The 27,930-nt window shown below is 33.8% G+C and overlaps 1 protein-coding gene and 1 pseudogene across 3 annotated transcripts in view; one reads left to right on the forward strand and one right to left on the reverse strand.

The window, feature by feature from the left end:
* Nucleotides 1-27,930, reverse strand: part of LOC101956960 (sodium/hydrogen exchanger 2) — a 138,544-nt gene that overhangs the window by 11,837 nt on the left and 98,777 nt on the right. The window lies entirely within an intron of this gene.
* LOC101957251 (translationally-controlled tumor protein-like) lies at nucleotides 6,326-21,056 on the forward strand (annotated as a pseudogene).

A 27,930-nucleotide genomic window follows, 5' to 3' on the forward strand; every position in this document is an offset into this window, starting at 1 on the left:
TTTTAGATACTTTCATATTGATTGTGTCTGTGTGTGTGTATTATGTTTTGTTATTGAATTGAGCCCTTTATCATTATATAATGATATTGATAGTCTGCTTCACAATTCTTATTTAAATCTATTGTGAGTGACATATGTAATCCACCCATGCTCTTTTATCATTTCTAGTTCTGTGAAATATTATATCCCTTTCTTTTATATTTAGATTATGTGTGTTCTTACATATGAAGTGATTCTTTATGTGGCATATAGTTGGGGCTTCATATTTGTATCCATTCAACCACTCTATGTCATTTATTGGAGCATATAATTCATTTATGTTCAAGAAGATTTTTGATAGATGAGGATATACTAGTATATTTTTGTTTTCTGGTTGTGGATCCTATGTCTACACATTTGGTGGATCAGTCACTTCCTTCAGACTTTATACATTGATTTCAATGAGTAAAGACCCTCTGGCCATGTGAAGGAGTCGTGAGGGCAGTGGCTTCCTGGAGTACAAGAGTTGTGCTCCAGTTAGGCTGTACTAGTGCTGTCTTCATGCCACTCTGTCAATTCAGTTTGGTGTTGATTAATATTGAAGTGGCCACTAAGCATCAGTGCTATGAATGTCCACATCAGAAGAGATAGCTATTAGGGCTGGGATTGTGGCTCAGTGATACAGCATGTGCCTACCATGTATGAGGCATGTGTAAGTTTGATAAAGGTAGATGCTCCACTCCTAGAGTGGCAAAACAGTAGCTGTTTCTGGGAGGGTTTGTTTCTGCAGCTAAGTGTCCTTCTCTAGGATTCCCCTGATGGAATGTTTTTGGATACCTCAGTGACAAAAATGTGCATGTGTCCCATTTAGGGCAGGCTCTCAGAGACTTTGATTGTTCACACTGCATGGCTAAAAGTGATATTATCCATTATCTTGCTTGATTATTTTCTGTTGTTTTGTTTTATTTTTCATATCATGGTTTGAACTCAGGGGAACTTTACCAGTAAGCAACATCCCCCACTCTTTTTCATTTTTTGTTGTTGTTTTTATTTTGATACAGGGTCTCACTTAGTTGCTACAGCTGGCCTTAAACTTGAGATCCTCTTGCCTCAGTCTCCAAAGTTGTTAGAATTACAGGTATGCTCAACATCCTGCTGTGCCATTGTTTTGAAGACATTTTATGGCTCTCACATATACTAATCTCCTAGGTGATTTTTTTAAAAATACATATTTTTAGTTGTAGATAGACACAGTACATTTATTTATTTTTATGTGGTGCTGAGGATTGAACCCAGTGCCTCACACAGGCTAAGCAAGTGCTCTGCCACTGAACCGTAACCCCAGCACATTGGTGACCTTTTTAAAAGAAAGTTTTAGTTTTAGATGGACACAACACCTTTATTTTATGTATTTATTTTTATGAGATGCTGAAGATCAAACCTAGTGTCGCACACACACTAGGCAAGCAACTGAGCTACAATCAGAGCCCACTGGTGATTTTTTGTATGTGGGTATTATATTTTCTTCTCTTCTGTGCAACTCTAGACTCTGAAATAGGACCTTGACTGCCCCAGGGATATTCTGGCTTTTGATCGATGTGTACATTTGTTTTCTGTAGAGGATGAAGAATATTATCTCTTATGGCAACATCATACTCCATAATTACTTTTCACATTACTTCACATTCCAAAGAGTATTATGCCCCACATCTTTCCTTCCAACATTCCCAACTAAACTATCACTTGCCATAGATGTTTCTACAATGGAATGTGACTATATTTTATTTATGATATTTCCCTTAAAATTTGGGCATCTTATAATATTATATCTTATATTTCTATAAGACATTAAATTTTTGAGAGCACATTAACATCAAACTTTACTATTCACTATTTTTATCTGTAGGATAACTCAAACCTGTGGTTTTATATTAGAGCACAAGTTAATAACTTGGATCACAGTTTATTATAACTACTGATCCAAGTTCACATAAAAATCAAATAAACAAAGCCTGGCATCTATAATTTTTGTTCCTTGTTTTTTGTTGTCACTGCTCCATTGCCTTCTAGTCTCATAGTAGGTGCTCAATAGTTTTGACTGTTTAAACATCACTTTGCATTTAGAAAATTCCCTATGATTCCAATCATCTGTGACAAATAATTGCCTCTGGAATTATCTGTGAGTCTTTTGATATTCAAAAACCATTTATTTCCTCTTCTTATTACAGGAAAACTATAACCTAAACTTGACTGAGTTGAACAGGAGCTTCTTAAATGCTTGTTATGGTTTAGATGCTTCCCAAATGTTCATGCGTGAGACAATGAAATAAAGTTTAGAGGTGAAATATTTGGGTTATGAGAACCTTAATCTAATCGGTGCATTAATCTATTGATGTGGGTTAACTAGATGGTAAATGTAGGTATATAGAGTGTGGCAGAATAAGGTAGATCATTGGGATCATGGCTTTGGAGTCGATATTTTGTCCCTGGTGAACTTTCTCTGCATTTGTTTTCATATTCTAAGCTGTTTTCCTCCACATGCCATTCTGTCATGATGTTCTGCCTCACCTGGGGCCCAGAGCAATGGAGTCAGCCATGTATGAATTAAGACTTCTGAAACCATGTGCACCAAATAAACTTTTCCTACTCTAAAATTGTTATTTCCAGGATCTAGGGTTACAGTCATGAAAAGGCTGGCTAAAACAATGCTATGAAAGGTCTTCAGCATAATATTAAGGAATAAATTGCACACATCTTAACTAAACCCAGAAAAACAAAGTATTTTCTTATAATTTCCCTGGGAAGTATATTTTTAATCAGGAAAAAAGGCAGGAGGGAAGAAAACATAATAAAAAGGGAAAGAGGGAAGGCTAGAGGGAGGGAAAAATATAGAAAAAAAGGAGAGTGAGATTTAAGAAAGAGAGAGGCAGAGAAACTTTGTAGCATTTTGAACAATTCCAGTAAGAATGTATAATATAAAACTGAAATACTTGGTTCCTTTCTAATATGTTATTTAAAATAATGAAAGATTATCTAATAAGAGCCAAGTGTACATGCCATATGTTTACCTTGACTAGTTACTTTAGAATGACCATTTAAATCTAACATAATTTACATTCTCTCTTTCACTGCCGATACAGATGCATAGTAAATCGATTCTATTAGATATTTTCTCTGCAACCAATAAAACTTCCAATTCATGGATACCTACAGAAGTAGTTAGAAAAAACATGATATTAAAGTTAATGTTGTATCTCTAAAACATGCCAAATACTTATAGTACTTTCTCAGTACTATATACATTGCAACTAGCAGCATTATAAGTGTTTCTTAAGATAACGAGTTCTTATTAAGTCCAAGTAAGAAGAATGGAGATATTAGGTTGCAAGGAGTAAGAAAATAACATGTGAGCCAGGCACAGTGATGTACACCTGTAATCCCAGTGGCTTGAGAGGCAGAGGCAGGAAGATTACAAGTTGAAAGCCAGCCTTAGCAACTTAGTGAGACCCTCTCTCAAAATAAAATATAAATGGTTGGGAATGTGAATCAGTGCTTAAGCACCCCTGTAATCAATCCTATTAAAAATAAATAAACATCACATGAAAATGGTGAAGATAATGTAAATGGGGTATTAGAAACCTTTAGTGTGCTTCATTACAATATATGGGCTAGAAAACTTAAGTTGCAAACTACATAAAACAATACTGTGATAATAAAGAAAAGAAGTAAATAAGTATAATTATGCATTTAATCATGAGAGTTTCTGGTACATGGTTACCATGGGTAAAGGGACTGAAATATATTGCTGACCTGCACATCAGATAAGTAAGTAATCTAAAAAGATGAGAAGAGTAGGAATATAGAAAAATACCCCAGAGAGAGGGTGACATCAAAATAATGAATCAGTAAAATGTGTTCATCACTTTATATCTAAAATTGCTGAAATAAAACATTTCAAACAAAATGGCAGTGTCCTTCAAATATATTTGAGTAATCAGAAAAAAAAGAAAGCTAAAAATTGAAAGAATAGTAAAAGAATTAGTATTTAAGGCCCACTTGCTAATATTTGCAGTTCTTCTCTTATCACAATTCAGACAGTTGTTTCTTGCTTCCTCTCCTTCATCCAGCTGGTGCTTGCATTTCCCCAATGGTGTCATTGAGGAAATTTGCAAACATTAGTTTAAGAATGAATTCTGAGCTAATGAAATGTTGTCTCACAGACCATTTCCAGACCCATGGGAATCTGGTGTTTTAAAAGTAACCAAAATTCTACTACTGTACAAGAAACAAATATACTGTGTGTGTGTGTGTGTGTGTGTGTGTGTGTGTGTGTGTACATGTGCATGTGAGAGACAGAGAGAAAGAAAGAAATAGATATTATGGAGGACAAAACTTTATTGGCAAATAAAGGTTTTAAGGTTTCTGTATATTGTTTTATCTTCAGGTTATGAATTGTTCATTAACTATAAATTTTGTTTCAACATTTCATTACAGAACTATTCTTATATAATTGCAAGGAATAAAACCCAAAACCTATGAAAATGAATCTAAAAGACTTAAATAGCATAAAATTATTAAAATTAAAATTATTTTGTGATTAGTTTGTTAAAATTGATAACTTTTTCATTATACACTTTCATTAGTATATCTATTTTATGTAAATATGCATTATATTTGTGATCATAAAACACATTTTTAAGTGTCAGCATTTATTAGCACCTTTTATGACACTGGCAGAAAGGAAAACAATGAAATGAGATGTACTGAGTATGAAATGGGAACACAATGATGACATCTGAAAACAATATTGAATTGGAAGGTCAACCAAAAAGGGATTGAAAATAACTTTGGAACATATGTGTTGGTATGGAAAAAAGTGTCCTTCATTCGAGGTTCTTAAGCTCAGTTAAACTGCACATTATAGCTCTCTCAACTCATTAAAGCAAGCCCATATCTTGTAGATGCCACAATTTTGTGGAGCTCCAACATTCCATATTTATTCCCAGCTCACAGGTGATGTTTTGATTTCAGACTCCTAATTATGTAGCACATTTATTAACTCATTGAGCATCTAATATGTGTTGGCAATGTATAAGGCACTGAAGATGATAAACTAGACAGTCATATTCTCTGATTTAATATTGTTTACAATTATAGAAGCCATATGCATGTGTGCATGCACACACACACATAATTGAATTACAAATTACTAGTACTTTGAAGGAAAAGAAGTACAAAATAATTTTATATGTGATAGATCTAACTTGGTCTATGAAATAAGAAAGATTTTGAATTTTATCAGAGGAAAATAAAAAATTTATTAACCAAATATAAGGGGAAGATTTTGCCATGTCATGGTAATAGTATGTACAAAAACTTTGAGATATGACAAAATGAATTTAAAAAATAAATATGAAAATTAGAAAGCAGAACAATGTGGTTGGACCTCAACAAGTAAATGAGAGATTAAAGCAAGATAGAGTATACATTGAGATAAATTATATCAACCTTGGTTAAAAATTGTTGCCCTTGGAAGTAGAACAAAATTGAGCTAAGTTCCTCTGGAAAGCTTTCCCCACAGAAAAACCAACTTAAACAACTATTCACAAACAAAAATAGTGGCTCAAGAGCTAAGTAAATCAGGTGAGAAACCATAGGGTCTTTTTTATAAAATTGAAGAGAAACATTAAAGAAGGCAGGAAAAAAGGAGTTTTATACATCAACCCTCCCCCAACTCTAAGCAGCCCAGAATTGAGAGAGGTGCCTCCTTTTGGTAGAATGAGGGAGAATTAAGTCCAAGCCTTAAAGTTGAAACCGAGTGCTGGGCTGGTCATGGTGAAACCCAGTTCCAGAAAAAGCCTCATGATCCCTTCAGCCAAGCTGTACCTACATGTTGAGCATCTGAAAAGTATTAATCCACCACTACTCTCCTAACTTCAGACAGCAGAGTGGGGAGCAAGGTTCTAATCCTTGGAGAGTAGGGCACAAACATTTGTGCAGGGTTTTGTATTAGAGACCTGAACAACCATTGTGGGATCAAGCACCCAGTAAAAAACAAAAGGCAACATTTCATACAGCAGAGCTCATAGGGTCTCTAAGCCAGGTCCTGCATCAAGCAGAGACAGGTAGGCCTGCAGCACAGACAGGAGTTTCAGATGTATCAGATTCAGAATTGGAGAGGATCCAGGGAAGATATCTTCCTCTTCAATACTGTAGAGGCTCCAGAAACTCAAGTGTGACCTGGCTTACACAGCCTTGGAGTCCAAGGGACTGTGTCCTCAAACCATCTCCCAAAAGTAGGAAGCGGAATTATCACCAGGCTAGTGCTCACAGATATAAACTTATAATGGTCCCGGCTACAACAGAGACATGCACCCCAATGAGACATGTTCCTGCTTTCACCTCCATTACTGCCACCTATAGTGTGAGCCTCTGTGTACAACTGACAATGAGCAGAGCTTTACAGTTGGGAGACGTGGGTATGACCCAGCTTAGCAACAACTAAATTTGGTAAATGGTGTGCCTTCCCACAAAATTATCCCAACCTCAAGCAACATGAGATAGCACAAGACCCTATTTACTGTGTTAGGGTAAAGTAGTACTCTTGTTACTTTACCCTGGAACTTAGTGCTGGGTTGATTCAACCTAACCAACACAAAACAAAAAATAAAAGTAAAAATGTGAAAACTTTGGAAACTTTACAAACACATGAAATTTAAGTATTTTACATTTAAATAATCAATGGATCAAGGAAAAATCAAGAAATGAATTTAATAAAAATTTCCTCAAAGCAAATGTAAAAGGAGACAGCACACTAATACCTATGAAATAAAAAAAAGCAGAATTAAGAATGAAGTTTATAGCAATCAATAGTCAACTAAAAAAGTAGAAAGATTACAGATAAAAAAGACTAGCACTACATCCAAGGAACTAGAAGTAAAAGGAGCAAACTAAAACTAAAATAAGTAGAATGAGAAAAATAATAAATAGCAAAGCTAAAATAAATTAAAGAGAGCCAAATAGACAGTATCTAAGATATGGAACAAACCTAGATACCACTGAACAAATGAATGGATAAATAAAATGTGGTATATAGACACAATGGGATATAACTCAGCCATCAAAAAAGAATGAATTTATGATGTTTGCTGGTAAATGGATGGATCCAGTGACCATCATGCTAAGTGAAATAGACCAATCCCCCCCCAAAAAAAAATCAGTGTTTGAATGTTCTCTCCGATATGTGGATGTTTGTAGGGATTCTCACCATGGAAATATATAAGGAAGCGTTCCTCTGGTGAGCAAACTCCCTGGGGATAACAGGCACTCTTTTTCCCACTCTTAGAGTGCCCTGCAATTTCTAAGAACTAGTAAGATAAGTTAACTAATACATGTGCAATGTCTGGCTGTGCTGTAGCAATGTCCTTCAAGAGGAGGCCCTTTATTAGTCTTATCAGCCTCGATCTTGATCTCAGGCACATAGCTCCTGGGAATAAAGGAAGTCTCTTGTTAGACAACCACAATGTTTCACTAAGCCTAAATCTATCCACATAACAGTAACTTTATACAATGGGCTTTCTTTAGAGCTACACAAAGATCCTAACATTGCACATTTCAACTTAATATGTAACTGAGGAATAAGCTGCATACTGTTGTTAAGTCTGTAACCTGCCCAATACTACAGTGAACAATATGTACTAATGATGCCAATGACCTAAAGTACCCTATTGATATAAATAAAGTTTGGCAGCTTGGCCTCTCTGCCATTCTGTCATCTTTCCTGCTTCTGCATCTTGTCTCTGTGTCTCCTTTTACTTACCCTTATAGATGCTAACACACAGCAAGGGTGGGGGGAATAGAATTTCAGTGGATTAGACAAAAGGGAATTAAGATAAGGAAGTGGGAATATAAATAGTAAAGACAGTGTAATGCATCTGACACACCTTTCCCATGAACATATATGAATACAGCACAATGAATCTTCTTCCTCCTAAATTATTCCAACCTCAGGCAAGAGATTATCCCAAGATTGGGATACTAATTAGAATAATATATACCCCACTTTTTAAATAAATGTGTCAAAATATACTGTACTGTCATATATATCTAAAAAGAAGAAATAAAATTTTAAAAATAAATATTGAGGGGCCTCTTTGAAAATATAAACGAATAGTCAAACCCTTGGCTGAACTATGAAAGAAAACAGATGAGGCCAATAAGTAATAGCAAAGATGTAAATGAAATATTATAACTGAAAGCACAGAAATATAAAAGACCACTAGAGATTATTATGAATAACTACAAGCCAATAAGTTTGATAATATGAAAATAATGGATAAATTCAGAGACACATGCACCTTATCAAGAATGAATCATAAAGAAAGAGAAAACCTGAACAGACCAATTCTTCCATCAAGTAACAGCCCAGGGTTAGAATTCACTGCTGAATTCTACCAGTATTTTGAGGAAAATATAATAACAATTCTTTTTATGTTATTACAAAAAAAAAGGAGAGAAAGGAATTATTCCAAACACATTCTATGAAGCTGATATTACCCTGATATCCAAATCAGATAAAAAGAGAAGGAAGGAAGGAAGGGAAGAGGGAAAAAGAAAAGAAAGGAAAGGAAAAGAAAAGAACAAACCAAACTATGGTTTAATATCCTTGATGAACAATAGGGGCAAAAAAATTATCAGCAAACTAGAAAGATTATTCACCATGATCAAGTAGTATTTAATCCAGGAATGCAATGAAGTTTCAACGTATGCAAATCAACAAATGTGATACCCCATATCAACAGAATGAAGAATAAAAAAAACACATGGAAATCAGATGATATAGAAAAGGCATTTGATATCATTCAACATCCCTTCATGATAAAAACACTAAACAACTTAAGTATTCAAGAAATGTACCTCAATATAATAAAGGTCATTTATAATACACCAACAGCTAACACCACACTAAATGAATAAAAGCTGAGGGTTTTCTCTAAGATCTGAAACAACATGGATGTTCCTTTCTAGGACTTCTGATCGCCCGATAGGTATCTTACCAAACAAACAGGCAGGAGAAATAAATGAGGGGTATCCAATTTAGAAAGAAGTTGAACTGTCACAGAATATCACATGATCATATATAGAGAAAATTCTAATGATTCCACCAAAAAATATTGGAACTTACAAATGAATTCAAATAGTTTTAGGAAACAAATTCAACATACAAAAATAATTAGTGTGGCTATATACTAATAGCAAATTATTTCAAATTAAAATTTTAAAAGCAATAACACAATACACACAATAAAGCAACAAGAAATAAGTTCAAGAAATGAAGGTACAGAATTCCAAAATAAAAATATTGAAACAGTAATGAAAGAAATTAAAGAAAACAGAAAATAATGGAAAGACATACCATGTTAACATAACGTAAGAATCAGTATTGTTAAAATGTCTATGATGCCCAATGTAGTCTACAGAGTTAATGTAATCTCTATCAAAATATAAATGACATTCTCCATTGGACTTTAAAAATAACTATAAGGTTTGCATACAATGACAAAAATCACTAAGTAGCCAAAGTCATCTTGAGCATAAAAAAAAAAAGAGTCATTACAATACCAGATTTCAAACTGTACTACAAAGCTGTAGTAAACAAAGTGGTATGGTATTGGCATAAAAAAGTCACATTGAACACAATAGAGAGCTTAGCAATAAACCCATATATATACAACCAACTGATACACACACACACACACACACACACACACACACACACACACACTAGGGATTTAACCCAGGGGCACTCACTCAACTGCTTAGCAATATCTCCAGTCCTTTAGACGTTTTATTTTGAAACAGGGTCTTGCTAAAGTGCTGAGGGCCTTGCTAAGTTCTGAGGCTGGCTTTGAACTTGCAATCTTAGGACAAAGTTGCTAGGAACATTAATTGAGCAAAAGAAAGTATGTTCACAAAAATTAACTAAAATAGTTAAAAAGGTGGCAGACTGGAGGCAGTCAGCAATCAGCAATATTTGTGGCTCTATGAGAACAAGTCAAAACAACAGGGTGAGATGCCTTATGAATAGTAGGGTGGAAAGCACTGAAGAGCAAACTTTAAGAGTAGGTGACCAAGTGGAACACAGAGATGTTGTTTTATAGAGTGTTTGGAGAAACAAAAGGCAACAACTCTAAGTGCTTGGCAGGTGGCAAGGAATATTACATGTTCTCTAAGCAGACTGAAATTTGGAAAATTATTTATAACAATGTCCAGGAGTTCAGAGTCTACCACTGGGCAAACACACATGCTATGTGTTGTTTGGAGTTCAGTATATAAATAAAGCTGGCATGAGAGAAGGGTTTCTCTGCACTATGCAGTGTATTCCTATGGGGCCATGGAGGAAGAGAGACATCTTAAGAAGGTCCATTGTCTCTACCCAATGAGAAACCAGAATTCCCTATAATTTATATATATGCATAAATACACATATGTATACATATATGTATATATATATATACACAATGTATATATATACAATTTATATATATAATGTGCATATTTATACACATTATATATATAAATTCTGTATTTATAAATTCTGTATATATATATAAATTCTGTATATATATATATAAATTCTGTATATATATATATAAATTCTGTATATATATATACATATAAATTTTATATATATATATATATCCAAGATCTAATGGCCTCTTCTCTTTAACAGACCAACAGACTCAATAGATATATACCACATGTCACTCTGTTCCAATGGAATTGAAGGTAACACAAATTATCTCAGAAATATATCCAGTAGACCCTATAATCTGTGAGGTGAGGGAAGTAGAAGGCATTTTAATTTAAAATTGATGGTTTTACTTCTGTGAAAAAAGTGAGAAAATTTGTACGTGAATTTACAAAGGTGGTCAGAAAGGAAGTGCCATGAATGGAAACGAATTATTGCTTTGTTCTTTCAACTCCTACCCCAGCACAGTTCCATCAGCTTAGTTGCTTCCTTCATGTTCAAAGATACTCAGGTGATTCACTGTTAGAGCCTAGATATTTGTGACATCCCTAAATGTAGTACCTTAAGACCAAGGGTTTCCCAGTCCCATTGCTCCACAGGCTTGGCAGGTGAGAGGAGCTAGTAAGCTGTTTTGACTCTCATCATATGTCTATCCTTCGGTGCAAGGAAGAAAGTCTTAGGAGTAAATTTACTCATACTGTAGACATCCTTTCTTTGGCTCACATAATAGGACAAATATGGACATAGCTCAATCTAAAATTTTAATAACTAGTTTGTTCTGTTTAAGCTTCAAGAGATAAAGAAAACACCAGGCTGCAGCTCACTTCCTACGACCCAACATATGGTGAATTCCCAATTAGTGGTCCTGAAAATAAGTGTCTTTATTTTTAAAACCTCAGCAAAAAAAGAAATTTTTACTCATTTTGGTTGTCTTTTGCTTGTTTCTTTTTCTTTTGTCTTGTTTTGTTTCACCTCATTATTTTTTGGTACTTTTATCAATTTTTATTTATTTTAAAAATTCTTCAATTTTCTCTTTTCTTCTTAAGCATTCTAATTCCATTTTCTATAATATTGTATTATTACTTTCAAGTTTTCATATTAGTTTATCCCCTTACATTTAAAAAAATTGTATTATTAATTTTACTTTATTAATGTCTAACTGTTATCATTTGGATCTGGAATGTGCCCCACAAAGCTCATATCTTAAATACTTTGTCCATAATTCATCAGTGTCCAGATATGAAAAGTCATGGAAGCGGTTGTAACATTAACAGGTTCAACTTCATCACTATTAATGCATTCATAGCAGAATGCACTAATGGAAACTGAAAGAAACCGTAGGAGGTGGTACCTCATTCAAGGAGTGGTAATGAGTTCAAAGCCAGCCTCAGCAAAAGTGAGGCACTAACCAACTTGATGAGACCCTGTCTCTAAATAAAATGCAAAAAAGGGCTGGGAATGTGGCTCAGGGGTCAAGTGCCCCCTGAGTTCAATCCCAGATTACCTTCCTCCCCTCCAAGAAAAAAAAAAAAAAGGAAACTCAGTGAGTCAACTCTGGGTTTTATATATATATACATACAGAGAGAGAGAGAGAGAGAGAGAGAGAGAGAGAGAGAGAGAGAGAGAGAGAGAGAGAGAGAATGATTTCCTGAATGGGACTCTGACGAAAAGTAATTCAATTAATATATGGAGAAAATATATGAACAGACAATACTCAAAAGAATACAAATGGCCAATAATTAACTGAAAAAGATGTTTAACAATTTCACTCATCTAGAAAATGCAAATCAAGCTTACTTTTATATTCCATCTCATCTTAGTCAGAATGACTATTATCAAAGAAAACAAGTGGTGGCAAGAATGCAGGGGGAATGAATTCTTATGTACTATTGTTTGGAATGTAAATTAATGTGGCCACTATGGAAAACAGTATGGAGGTTCCTCAGAAAACTAAAAATAGATGTATCACATGTTCTATCTATGCCACTCCTGGGTATATACAAAGGTATCAGAGTCACATCACTGTAAGGACACTTTCATACACATGTCTATTGCAGCAATATTCACAATATCCACATTATGGAATCAGTCTTAATGGCTGTTATGGTTTATTAATTTATGGTTTTATTAATTTACATCCCATAACTATGTTCCATGGTTCCCTCTTCTCTACATCTTCACAAGCACCTGTTACCTCTAACCTTTTTGATATTAGATACAAGATGTCCTCCAAAAGCTCATATGTAAAATAATACATGAATTTTCAAAGGTGAAAAGATTAGATTATGAGAGGTATAACTCAATCATTGGATTACTACAGTGACATGGATTTATTGGGCAGTAACTGTAAGGAGGTCAGATGTGACTAGGGGAGGTGCGTCACTAGAAGCACTTTGGGGCTTGTATTTTGTCCCTGCTGAGCAGAGACAGCTCCTTCTTCTTTCAGACCCCACCATGAACTAACCACTTTACTACCCTGGACCTTTTCCCCATAATATTCTGCCTCATCTTGGGCCCAGAGCTATGGAATCAGCTGACCATAGACTGAACCTATGAAACCATAACCAAAAAAAAAAATTTCTCTACATTGTTTTTGTCAGGACTCATAGTCACAGGTATGAAAAATCTGACTAAAACAATGGCCTTCAGTGGATAAATGACCAAAGAAAATGTGGTATACAAACACAATGGCGGAGAATTTATCATCCAGAAAAAGAACAAAATCATGTTATTTTCAGAAAACTTGATAGAACTGGAGACCTTACTAATAAGTGAAATCAATCAAATTCAGAAAGACAAGTGTCACATGTTTTCTATAATATGTGGCATCTAGAAAGAAAAAAACACAATGGATGACAGGAAAGTAGAAAGAGAAGTATTAGGAAAAAGGGGACTGAGGGAAGGGGAGAAGGGAATAAAGAGGAAAATAGGGAGAGTACATACAACCAAAGTACATTATATGCATGCATAAAATTGGTACCATGGAAGTCATTGTTTTGTACAATTAATATGTACTAATAATCATAAAAATGGATTCAAAAATTAATGTATGATCTAAAAATATGAAAGTGATAGAAGACCATAAAGGAAATGCTTCAGGACCTGGTATGGGTACATATTTTTTTAGAAAAGACTTCAAAAGCACAGGAAACCAAAGCAGAAATTGACAAATGGGATTATATTAAACTAAAAAGTATCTGCACAGCAAATGAAAGAGTCAATGGAGTGAAAAATGCAATGAATAAAATGAGGGAAAATAATTGCAATATATGCATTGGGAAGGGTTTGACATCCAGCATATATAAGAGCTCCAAAAATTCAATAGCAAAAAGAAAAAAAAACCTAAATCAAAATGGGCAATAAAATATTTCTCAAAAGAATTTCTACAAATAATTATTACATGCAAGAAAAAATGTTCAATATCACTTATCATCAATAAATAAAATAAAATTCACAATGAGATGTCATCTTACCCCTGTAAGAATGACTAATATCAAAAAGGCTAGAGGTAACAGGTGCTTGTGAAGATGTAGAGAAAAGGGAACCATGGAACATAGTTATGGAATGTAAATTAATATACACATTATGGAAAAGAGCATGGAATCTCCTCAAAAAAAATAAAAATAGAATCACCATAAGATCTACCAATCTAGCAATCTCATTACTGGATATATATTAAAATTAAATTAAATTAATTCAGTATGTTCAGTATGTCAAAGATATATATATATATATATATATATATATACACACACACGCATACTTCTATGTTCATTGTATTAATATTCACAATAGCAAAAAATATATAAACAACTTAAGTGTCCACTAGTAGATAAATAAAGACCTGTAGTACATACATACAATGAAATAATATTTAACCATAAAAAACTAGATTCATTCATTTGCAACCACAAATATGGAACTGAAGATCATTATGCTAAACGAAATAAATCAAGCAAAGAAAGCTAAGTACAGCATGATTAATTTTTTTAAAAACTTTAAAATTTTTAAGTATATAGCAGAAAGATCAGTAAAGCAGAGGGAAGTGAAAAGGGAAAAGGGATAAAGGAAGTTCTGGGTACTAAATAGAGCAACTTATATTCCATGCTTTCATAATTATGTCAAAATGAATCTTAAGGTTATATATAACTAAAAAGAACCAATTAAAATCATTAAATTATATTAAAGCATTTAATAGTATCTTCGGTAATGTGATTAAATAATTTTCACTTCAAATTCATTTAAAAGAGATAGCTTTTTAGCTTTCCTGGATTTTCCTATGATAAAATTTGTCATAATAAATAAAGTCCCATTTTTCAAGAAGATTTAAGATTTTTCTCATTTGGATGTCATGGTAATAAACAAAATGAAGCATAAAGTACCAACTCCAAAGACCCCTATTATAAGATTAGCAATAAATGTGTTCAATTTTTTTAAAGTAGTAAATATTTATTTCATATGGAGAAATATTCTTTCCTAAAAATTTCCTGAAAAGCATTTATGCTCTCATTTTAGGATAGGAAGCATATGCATAGATTATGTAAAGTCTAAATATTTTCTTTTAAAATAAGTACATGGTAAATTTAATAAAATTGAAAATTGTATAAATTCTCACAGCCTTGACTTCAAATTATTATTATTTTTTTTGTCCTTCTGTTCAATCTGAATTCTAGTGGCTCCATCTTGTGGTGATAATAAGAATAGGTTATCTGTATTATGTGCTTTATTTTTTGTTTTGTTTATAAAAATATCTAAAATAAAACAACTGTAAAAAAAAAAGTAAAGAAACTTAGTTATTATAGATATGTTTAAATATCTTTTCCTTGCCTTAAAACTCCATAGGTAGTAAGAAAAAAAGGCGACACAGGCAGACATTCCAATATGCTATGATTGGTATGAAAAGATAGATTTGCACAAGGGGCAGTTGCTGCAGAAAAGATCTTTATCAACTCTTGGGAAGGTCAGGTAGAAAATGATAATATGTGATTTAACTTTGAGGATTTGGGTTAGATGCTGAACTATTGTTACATGTCAGGGGCCAGGTATATCTTTTGGAGGCAGAATGATAAATTTTAATTCCTGAAATCAGGGACAACAGAATGATGCAAATATCATGAGTCAAATTTGAGAGGTAGACAGCCATCAGATATCTCGAGATGATCTCAGAGAAGAGAAATAGGTAGAGATACCCAAAAGGCAGTAGTGCAGTAAAGTAGTAATTGGAAAGAAAACAGAAGATATACACTTCTAATCCAGATGCTATTATAAATTCATCCTTTGAGGCACTATTTTGAACCACATATACAGGAATGTTAGGTAAAATGGCAAAAACAAAAATATATTCAGGTAACAAAGGGAAATATTTTCTGTGAATCATAAATAAAAGAGAAATGCATACTAATCAGTAAAACTAAACAATGACCTGCTGCTCTCTGATCTCAAAACTGGATAGTACATGTAGGAATTAATCTCCAACATGATCCTAGGAGTTGAAAGTGCTCAATATATGTAAACTGGAACTAGGAACCCCTATATGTTACATTGTTACTAAAAGGGATAATGAATGGTTCTGGAAAACAAGGAATAGCAGCAGGAGTAGCCCCACTTATCATTATGCCAAATGACCCAGCACAGTACTTTGTGTCACTATTCCTACAAATCTAGGCTCATTGAATTAGGAGTTCTGGATCCTACTTTATGTACTTTTGCCTGGGATTGCAGAAATCATCCCAATGAACTATAACACACAGCCGTGACACAGCTCTTTGAGCTACTTGTGTCCAGAGAACCCCAAAATTAACCCAAGTGTGTAGGATCAACTAATCTTTGAAAGGGTTCCAAGAATACACAATGAGGGAAATATAATTTCTTTAACAAATAGTATTAAGCAAAGATATATACAGAGGTTGGGGATTTAACTAAGTGGCAGAATGCTTGCTTAGCACATTCAAGGCTCTGAGTTCAGTCCTCCACCCTGGAAAGAGAAAGAAAGAAATAGGATACACACACACACACAGACACACACAAAATGATACTGACTCTTATCTTACACTAAACACAAAAATCAACACAAAATGAACCACATATCTAAACGTAAGAGCTAAAACTATAAATTTTCAAAACAGAATCATAAAAGGAAAACTTTCTAGTATTAATCTTGGCAATCATTTCTTTTATATAACACCAAAATCATAAGAAATAAAAACAAAAATTGAAAAATAAGACCACATAAAACTCAAAAATTTCTGTACATGAAAGGAAATAACGAACAGAGTGAAAATTCAACTTATGTATAATGGAATAAAATTTATACAAACAATATATGATAAAGTGTTGGTATCCAGAAGATATAAAAATTCAAAGAACTCAATAGCAAAAACAACCTGATTTTATAATGACAGAGGACATACATTATCAAATCTCCAAAAGAGATATGAGGTATACAAAAAGTCACAATATCACTAGTCATCAGGGGAATGAAAATCAAAACTGAAATAAGGTATCACTTCTAACCTGTTAGAGTGGATGTTATAAAAATGAAAGATAACATGTACTTGTAAGTATGTAGAAAATTGCAACATTTGTATACTGCTTTTGGGAACATAAAATGGTGGAGCTTCTATGGAAACAGTATGGAGATGTTCAAAAAAGTTACAAAATAAGACTACCATATAATATAGTAATCCAAATCCCAAGTATATGTCCAAAATACTAGAAATCAGGATACTCTGTTGGTAAATTATAATTATACATAGAAGCGAGATTCATTAGGCAATATTTGTACATGCACATAATGTTATTTCATCTAATTTTCAAGTACATTTCCTTTCCCTCCCATTCTCCCTTACCTCAATCCACTTTCTCTACTCTACTGATAGAAAGCAGGATCTTTAAAAATATCTGCAATTCTCTGCTTATTGCAGCAGTTTTAAAGTAGCCATGAAATGGTCATATGTCCATCAATGGATAAAGTAAACATGATATACAAACACATACTGGAATATTATGATAGCAAATTTTAGATGTCAACTGTATTATGGAATACACAGAAAACTGGTGAAGTATTATTTCTGGGTTGTATTGTGAAACTGTTTCTGGAGGAAATTGAAGTGTGATTTGTTGATCTGAGTGGGGAAGATATTTCTTCAGTGTAGTTTGTCATCTACAGACTCAGAAAGAACAACAAAAAAGAGGAAAGGTGATTTTTCTGTCTCTACTACAGCAAGAACACTCTTCTCCTGCCTTTGGACATCAGAACTACAGACTTTCTAGTCTTTGGGCTGAGGAATGATACCAGGATTTCCATGGGTTCCTAATACTTTGTCCTTGGATTATTATACCATCAACCTGTTTCTGAGACCTTCAAATTTGGACTGATCCAAACAGACAAAATCCCACGGTTTGAAGCTTACAAAACTCCTGTCATGGATATATCAGTGCCCATCACCATATGAACCTTATTCCCTAATAAATCCTCATTTTATCTATACATCAAAGTAGATATATTTCATTGATTCAGTCTATCTGCAGAACCCTGACTAAATAAAATATTATGAAACTTTTTTAAAAGAGAGAGAGAATTTATATATATATATATATATATATATATATATATATATATATTTAGTTTTCAGTGGACACAACATCTTTATTTTATTTTTTTTATGTGGTGCTGAGTATTATAACCCAGCACCCCCGCATGCCAGGCGAGCACATTACCACTTTGAGCCACATCCCCAGCCCTTACGAAACTTTTTAAAAGGAAAAATTCTGACACATGTTACAGTATATATGAACCTGGAAGACATTATACTAATTGAAATAGACCAATCACACTTGAACAAATTCTACATGATTCTCTATGAGATATCTAAAACAGTCAAATTCAGAGAAATAGAGAGTACAATGGTGTTTGACAGGGGAGGAATGGAGAGGAAAAAACAAGACACAAGTGTATGTTTGTGTGAGAGAGTCATCTTAAAGGCAAATATTCACATGCTTGATGTGAAAGAACTTAAAAGGATATTCACCAAAACATACACTGAAAGCAAGCAGTTGTTCCTACTCTCATATCCAACAAACCAAAATTCAAACCAAAATCAGTTAGAAGAGACAAAGAGTATCATGTCATACCGGTAAAGGGAACAATCCAACAAGGCAATAAAATGATATTAAATACTTATGCTCCAAATGCCGGTCATCTATTTATGTACAATAAATACTACCCAACATTACAAGTGAGACAAAACCCATTACAATAATACTGGGAGATTTCAACACCTCTATCACCAGCAGATGTTATCAAGACAAAAATCAGTTAAGACTCTTTACACATTAAAATGCTATAAAAGAAAAGGATCTAACAGATATCTATAAAATATTTCATCCAACTACAGCCAACTTCACTTTCTTCTCAGCTGCTAACAGAACCATCTAGAAATCTGATCACATTTTGGAATATAAGTCAAGTGTCAGCTATAAAAAAAGGATATAAATTTTTGAACTTATCAGATCACAATGAATTGAAATTACAAGTTAACTGCAAGAAAATCATAATGATTACCTAAAACCATGGATACTAAACAATCTGATTTTGAATAACCATTCAAACATATCATAGAGGAAATTCAGAGAGAAATTAAGCTAATATAAAATGGTGATAGGTTGAAAATATATCTGAATATCTGGGACAGCATGAAGGCAGTTATAAGAGGAAAGTTTGCAGTTATGAGTGTGAAAATTAAAATAATAAGATCCCAAATAAACAATCTGGTGCTTCATCTCGAGGTTCTAATAAAGAAGAACAAACCATTTCCAAAAGAAGTAAAAGGCAGGAAATAATTAAGAGCTGAAATTAATGACATAAAAAATTAAAAATAATAAGAAGAATCAATTAAAGAGAGAATTGGCTCTTCAAATACATAAACTTGATTGATAATGCCTTAGTCAATCTAAACAAAAGTGAAAATACTCAATAAAAAATTATATACTTAGTGAACAATGTAATGCTTTGACATATGAATGTATAGTGAAATGAAATGATTACCACAAGAAAGCTAATCTATGCATCACTTCAGTTACATTTTCAGAGAGAGAGAGAGAGAGAGAGCATGAGCACATATGGTGAGAATACTTAAGATGTTCTTAGCAAAATTCAGATATACAATACAATATTATTAACTAGAATCACCATGCTGTCACTTTTGGCAAATGATACAATCCTATACTTAGAAGTCCCAAAGAACTCTACCAAAGGACTCTCTGGAATTGATGGATTCAGCAAAGTAGGAGAATTCAAAACCAACCCAATAAAACATTATTATGTAAACTAATAATGAATCCACTGCAAAAGAAATCAGGAAAGCAACTCCATTTACAGTAACCCCCCAAATCATAAGTTCCTAGGAATGAATCCAACCAAAGAAGAGTAAGATCTATACAATTAAAATTACAGAACAATGTATTAAAAAATTAAGGAAAACCTTAGAAGATGGAAGGACCTTCAATGTTCCTAGATAGGCAAAATTTATATAATCAATATGGCCATAGTAACAACAGCAATCAAATGGTTCAATGCAATCCCCATCAAAATCCAGTGGCATTCTACATTAAACCAAAAAAATAAAAATAAAAAACAGTCCTACAATTCACATGGAGGACCCAAAATAACCAAAGAAGTTCTAAGCAGATAAAAAGCAATGCTAGAGGCATCAAAATACCTGATCTCAAATTATACCACAGTTACAGAAAAAATAAAATAAAAACATGTCATTGGCATAAAACAGAAATAAAGAACAATGTAACAGAATAGAAGTCATAAATACAAACCCACATAGATACATTCATATGTTCTTGCAAAAGGATGCCAAAAATGCATGATGGAGAAAAGAGAACTCTTTTCAAAAATGGTGCCAGAGCTCTTTTTACTGTCCACTCCCCCCTCGCTCTGACTGCTTGCTCGGGCTGCACCATGCTTGCTCTGAGCTCCAGGTTCCTAATAAGCTAGACCACCACCATTTCACTCCAGTCACCATCATTATTATCTACCTGGACCTCATTAGCCATGATGAAATATTCTACCACATTTACAAGATCCAGGAGATCATGGATGGGCTGTGCCTGGAGGTGGAGGGCAAGATGTTCATAGGAGAGAGGGTAACATTGATGACTCGTTCATTGTTGGAAATGATGCACTGAAGGACTCGAGAGGGAAGGTACCAAAAGCACAGTAATCATTGGTGTTGGTATTGTCATAACCATCACTTGTCAGAAACTAGCTTCACAAATAATCATACAAGAAGTACATCAAAAATTACATGAAATCAATCAAAGGCAAATTTGAAGAACACAGACCAGAGTAAAACCTTTTATGACAGGGCCTGCAGAACAAATCAAGCCCATCCTTGCTAATTTAAAAAACTATCAGTTCTTTGTTGGTGAAAACATGAATCCAGATGGTCTGGTCACTTTTCTGAATTACCTTGAGGATGATGTGACCCCACATGTGATTTTCTTTAAAGATGGTTTACAAGTTGGAAAATGCTAACAAATTACGCAGTTACTTTGGATCTATCATCTGTCATCATAACTAGCTGTTGCTTGTCATTCACATAACACCAGGACTTAAGACAAATGGAACTGATGTCATCTTCAGCATATTTATTTTTAATTGTGCTTTATTTGGAGTGGAGGCATTGGTTGTTGTTGTTGTTGTTGTTTGAGAATACATGTCATGTAGGTGGTCTAAAAATAAAGTACATTTAAACTAATAAAAAAAGGATGTTAGGAAAACTGGATGCTCATATGTAGAAGAATACAACTACATCCTTTTCTCTCACCCTGCACAAAACTCAACTCAAATTGCATCAACACATAGGAATTAAACCAGAAACTTTTTGCAACTGTTACAATAAAGCATAGGGTCAACACTCTTACATTTGTTGCAGGCACTGACTTCTTTAATAAGACTTAAGAAATAAAATAATAAGAATAAGAAATAAGCATAATAAAGCTCAAGAAATAAAATTAAGAATCAATGAATGGGATAACATCAAATTTAAAAAGTTGTACAGAGCAAAGTAAAGAAGAGCATGATGAGAGTACTTACAGAATGGAAGAAAACCTTTGCCAGCTAGTCCTCAAAAAAAAAAAAAGGATTCATATGCAGAATACATAAAGATAAAAAAATCTTAATTTTTGATAATAATAATAATAATAAATGGGAAAATATCTAAGTAGATATTTCTAAAAGGAAGAAATAGCAATGGCCAACAAATACATAAAATAAAATGTTCCACATCTTTAGTAATCATGGAAATGCAAGAAAAACTACACTGAGATTTCCTCTCACTCTAGGTAAAATAGCAATTATTAAGAATACAATTTATAATAGTTGTTGGTGAGTATGTGGGGAAAACATATAGTTACATAATATTAGTAAAACTGAAAATTAGTAAAACCACTGTGGAAAGCATTATGGTGCTTCCTCAAAAAACTAGGAATGGATCTGGGTGTACTCACGTACACCTGTAATCCCATTGCCTCGGGAAGCTGAACCAGGTGGATCAAGATTTCATATCCATCCTCAGCAAAAGTGAGGCACTAAGCAACTCAGTGAGACCTTGTCTCTAAATAAAATACAAAGTAAGGCTGGGGATGTGGCTCTGTAGTTGAGTGTCCTTGAGTCCAAACCCTGGTACCCACCCTCAAAAAAAAAAAAAAAAAAAAACTAGGAATGGAAACACAATCGGGCCCAGGTATCTTCCTCTTTGGTATTAAACTAAAAGAATTAAAAACAGCAAACTATAGTGATACATGCATACCAATATTTATAGCAACACAAATTACACAAGCCAAGATATCGGTACAGCGTATAGGTACCCAACAACAAACAAATGGATACTGTAAACATGGTACATATAAACAATAGAGTTTTAATAAACCACAAAGAGTAAAATTCTGACATATGCTAGTGAATGGGTGGAAGCTAAATGAAATAAGCCAGACTCAGAAAATCAAAGATCAAATGTTTTCTCTTGCATCTGGAAACTAGAGAGAGGAAATAGGGGAAAATTAAAATTATAGAATGTCTCACAAGAATAAAAAGAAGACCAATAGAGAAGAGGATGGGGATTGAAGGAGAAGGAGGTAGAGAGAGCATGAGAAAGTATTGGAGGAAAAAATCTACCAAGTTTTGCTATGTGAATGTATGACTACAACACAATGAATCGTATGTATATTTAATTATATATAATGCACACATATGCGTATATGTGTGTGTAAATAAACAACCTTTATTTACATGTACAAATATGGCATAATGAATTCCACAATTATGAGTAATTTATTGCTTCAAATGAAAATGAAAAAAACTTAGTATCAGAAAAATAGATAACTGATTAAGTAAATGGGAATTTGAACTATATAGATATTTCTCAAAAGAATAAATACAAATGTTCAATATATTTAAAAAATGTTGAATATCTCTAGCAACTAGAAAGATGCAAATCGAAACTACATTAAGATTTCATCTCACACCAGTCAGAAGAGTAATTATCAAGAATAAAATAACAGGGCTAGGGTTGTCGCTCAGTGGAGCAGCGCTCCCCTAGCATGTGTGAGGTCCTGGGTTTGAAACTCAGCACCACATAAAGATAAATAAATAAAGGTATTTAAAAAAAGAATACAAACAATAATACTTGTATGGATGTGAGAAAAATGTACATATATACATTAGTGGGATTTCAAATTTGAAAAACCACATTTGAAATGAGTATGGAGATTCCTCAAAAGACGAGGAATGGAAACAACACATGACCCAGCTACTCCATTCCTTATTATTTATTCAAAGAATGGAAATCAGCATACTATAGTGATACATGCATAACAATGTATATAGCACTGAAATTCACATTAACCACCTTATGGAAAGCCTAGATGCCTGTCAAAGATGACTGTATAAAGAAAATGTGGTATACATACACAATAAAATTTTACTCAGCCATAAAGAAAACAACTATGTCACTTGCTGGTAAATTGATAGAACTGGATACTAAGTGAAATAAACCAGACACAGAAAGTCAATGGTCAAGTGTTTTCTCTCAAATGTGGAAGCTAAAGAGAAAAATAATGAATAATAAAGTATCTTATAATATTAGAAGAACAACAGAGAAAGTTAAGGGATTGTGATGGAGGGAGAAGGGTTTGGCATCGAGAAGTAACGGAGAATAAAATCCACCAAAATATGTTATGTACATGTACAAACATACCACAATGAAACCACTTTTATACATATTTATTATGCATTAATTAAAATAACAATAGAAAGTAGGACAGTAGAATAGATAAATGTGTTCAGGGGGCAGGAGGAGGAGAGGTTAAGTGGAGGTGCTGGGGAATGAGACTGATCTAATTAACGTTATGTGCCGGTATAAATATATCATAATGAATTCCATTTTCGTGTATCATTCTAATGCATCAATGAAAAAAAGCACACACTGGTAAGCTACCTTTGTCTAGTGAATATAATGGGTCTGAGGAATAAAAGACTATGAAGAGGTACAAATTAAGTCAAGTACAAAGGTATTGTAACTACGTCTATGTTAACATTTCTCTTAGGCTAGCCTATTCTACAAACAGTAAATTTGGGCACAGAAGAAAAATGATGTGAATGTGGGTGGCAAGGATGGAAGTATAGAAAATTATATAGCAAAACATTATTCTTTCTTTTCAAAAGTTAAAGATCCAATAATAATATGGACAAACAATAGAGAGACAAACAATCTTGCTCTTCAACTTCATACCACAAGATTCACATGGTAATCATAATTCTTTTACTTTTTTGCAGGATTGAGGATTGTTTCCTGGGCTTCACAGATACTAGGCAAGTGCTCATCCACTGACCTATACCTCAGCCTACCATCATATAATTTTTATATTGTAAATTAAGAAACAATGCTTCTGACATTTCTAGGTCTGTCATTTAACAACATATTTCTTTTAGGGATTTGGATTTAAGACTCATAACTACCAACGCAACTCATAGAAAATTGATAAATAAAACTATCTAATATCTCACAGAAGTGTGTAAAGTATGGCTAAAAGATTCCATAAGGTGAATGAACTTTCAGAAATAGATTCCTAAAAATTAATAAAAGTTTAATTTTCAGAGCAATGCTATATGTACAGTAATAATAATAATAGTAAAAATGCATTGAGTGCTAATTATGTATCAGAAATTAATTGTGTTACATATATTATCATATATAATCATAAAACAATTATTGCAAGAAAATTATTATTCCTATTTTTCAGATAAATAAACTAGATTAAAATTAAGAAAGACGTTATTCAAAATCACAAATATAAAACCTGAGAGAACTTGGACTTAAACTCAGTCTAAACCTAGATTACATATGCTTAACTACAATGCTGTACTGGCACTTATTTAAATCTTGATTAACAATTTAATGATGCAACAGTGCACAAGGAGAGCACTGATTTATTTCTTGCTTATATATGTCCTATGTTGACTGATTTGTTTTTATCTCCTTAAAATAATCAATATGAATATTTTGGTCTATAATAGAATATTGTTCCATAAACACAAAAACTATCTATCAAACCTGTCCTGAACCTTTAATCTCACTTCTAAGCTCTGTTATCTTGTTCTGATTTGGACTTCAGGCTGCAGTTTACCCTTAACTTTATGTTCAAACTCAACTGAGCTAGCATCTGAGCACCATCTTTATTAATAGTTTTACAAGAGTAGTTTCCTTGGGATATTGAGTACTCCAGAATTAGATACATATTTAATATTTCCAAATATGTAAGCTTGACTTTGGCTCAAGACAGCTGCCTAATTTGCTGATTTATAAGTTGGTTCAAAATATTCATAATTCTTCATAACTTCCACGCCCAGACCCATCATCTAACAATTGTTTTATACAGTTACATAATGCATTCAGTACTGTTTACAGCCCAACTTGAAACTATATTCTATTGAAGTTTGGTGTTCAACATTTACACTGGCTAATGAATGTCTGAGGTTATCCGAATGAGCAAGTCACCAACTGTGGTAGTCGTATCTATAATACAGGCTATGTTATTAGATATGCTAACTTAGCAACACCATTATTACTGCTCTAAAATGGCTTGATCCAAATAAAATGGTAATGATGTAAGTATATCCCCCTGGACCATAACATTCAGATTTATAGCTAAAAGGAAATTTATCTTTGTCCTCAGAGTGACAGTTACTCTACACAAATCTGTATCATGATATATTCTAATATATCAGGTAATGTAAAAAACCAAGCCCTGTTCAACATGCCTGAGAACCAATGATTCAATGCCAAGATGGTATAGAGTATGACCTGCTAAATCACTTCATTCACTCAAATAAATGTTTTTCATCATAGATTTATTGAGAATCTATATTGAATATTATTTGAATCCTGAGTCTTTGGATAATGACCTTACTTCCTTAGCCCAAGTTTTTTCAACTGTGAAATGGGCATAATAAGTTATGTCAAACTGAATTGTAAGGTTTACATAATATAAAATGCTCAGAATAGTGACTGAAAAATAAATGTCACTTATCACAATATCATCATCATTACTATGTGTTAGGCAGTATTGCCAGGTGCTGGAGATAGAGTAGTAAAAAAAGACAATCATAATAGCTTATCTTATGGAATTTAATATGTAGCCCACATGGACTGTACATTAAGGCCAATTAAATGCTGCCTGACATTTCTCCTGGTTTCCATCCTCTACTGGGTTGAGACTAATATCTTGACTTTTACTTAAGAAACCTAAATCTTGAACTTCACCTCCAGGTTTTGCCACTGACATTTCTTGAGAACCTTTCAGGCTCCTGCTCAACCTATCTTCCTCTCTTATGTCCATCCAAAATCAATATGGTAGCTGAGCATGGTGGTACACACCTTTAATCCCAGCATATCCGGAGGTTGAGGCAGGAAGATCGCAGGTTGAAAGTAAATCTCAACAATTTATCAAGGCAATAAGCAGCTCAGCAAGACCCTTCCTCTAAATAAAATATTAGGGCCCTGCAGAAGATGTCAGCACAAAGAGATCACTTCCCTGGATGCTCCATGGTGTGCAACCAAGAAAAGCAGACAAGCAGCTTCTCAGCCAGGTGGGTAAATGGAACAAAATTCAAAGGGACTTTGCTGGAATTTAGCATGGACACTCAAAACAGATCAGGAACTCAGGAGATCACACATAATAGGGAAGGAATTCCCTGTGGCAACAGCCAGAGGCACAAGCCAGAACAATCCCTCTGCAAAAGCAATAAAGTGATAAGGGGATCAAAGGAACCCATGTTTGGGGGAGTACTGAGGCATGTCTGGGTATGGAGAGTTTAATGATTAAAGACACTGCCTGGACCACTGCACAATATCCTTGTACAGGAAAGAAACTACATCTCTCCCACTGGCATTCAGAGGACAAAGGAAGGAACCATTTTGCAGCCTCAGCACAGACCCCAAGCCAACTCAGGGAGCCAATTTCTGGCAGATCTAAGTGTGCCCTGGAAAACAAGCCTTGCAAATCAATTCTGCATGACAAAGAGCAGGCCAAAGTGTCAAGGAGTAAAGCAAGAACGGAGAGAGGTTTACACAGAGGACATCTGGTCTTGGAAACCCATCAGACTTCCCCTTCCCCCTCCAAACCAGCTGCTTGAAGAACCAGCTGAGAGAAAGAACTGACTTGAAATTCAAAAGGGCAGGGACAGGAGAAATTGCGTTTGGAGACTAAACCTGTGACCCAGGATCATGGGTTCTGCAGGCAACTTAGAGAAATAAGAATTGGCTATTGTACCACAGGAGTGGAATCCAAAGGAGATTCCTGGGGTACTGCCTTCTAGCATGGATGTGCAACTGGTCAGCCCTAGAGGTTTGCTGATTTAAGATCTCCAGACCAACTGGCATTCATTGAAGAGTGTGAAGAATAACTAAGCCTAAACTTCTCCTCCAGGAGTTCCACCTCCAGGATTAACCCTCTCACCCTAGCAACGCCACCCAGAGGGTGGAGCAAACATCATACTCCATGTTGCAGAGGAAAAGGGAAGCTAAAATCTTTAATCTCCAACAAAAGGAATTTCCCTAACTTTGCATTGAGTTTTTTGTTTTTATTTTTATTCCCCCTCATATTTCTACCATTATTGAAAGCAATTATTTTTTCATAAATCAGCTTATTGAGGACAAAATGTCTGATTAGTATATTTTAGTTTTGTTTGTGCTCTTTTATTTTTATATTTTTTCCTTTTCTTTTTTTCTATTTTTAATTTTTTAAAGTTTTTACTTCATATATAATTTTGTCTCACATGGTTACCTTGATTCTCTCTCTTTTCTCCTGCTAAGAACCAAACTCTATTGCTCCCTTTTCCACTCTTTCTT

This window comes from Ictidomys tridecemlineatus, chromosome X (assembly GCF_052094955.1).
Source record: "Ictidomys tridecemlineatus isolate mIctTri1 chromosome X, mIctTri1.hap1, whole genome shotgun sequence".
Lineage (NCBI taxonomy): Eukaryota > Metazoa > Chordata > Mammalia > Rodentia > Sciuridae > Ictidomys > Ictidomys tridecemlineatus.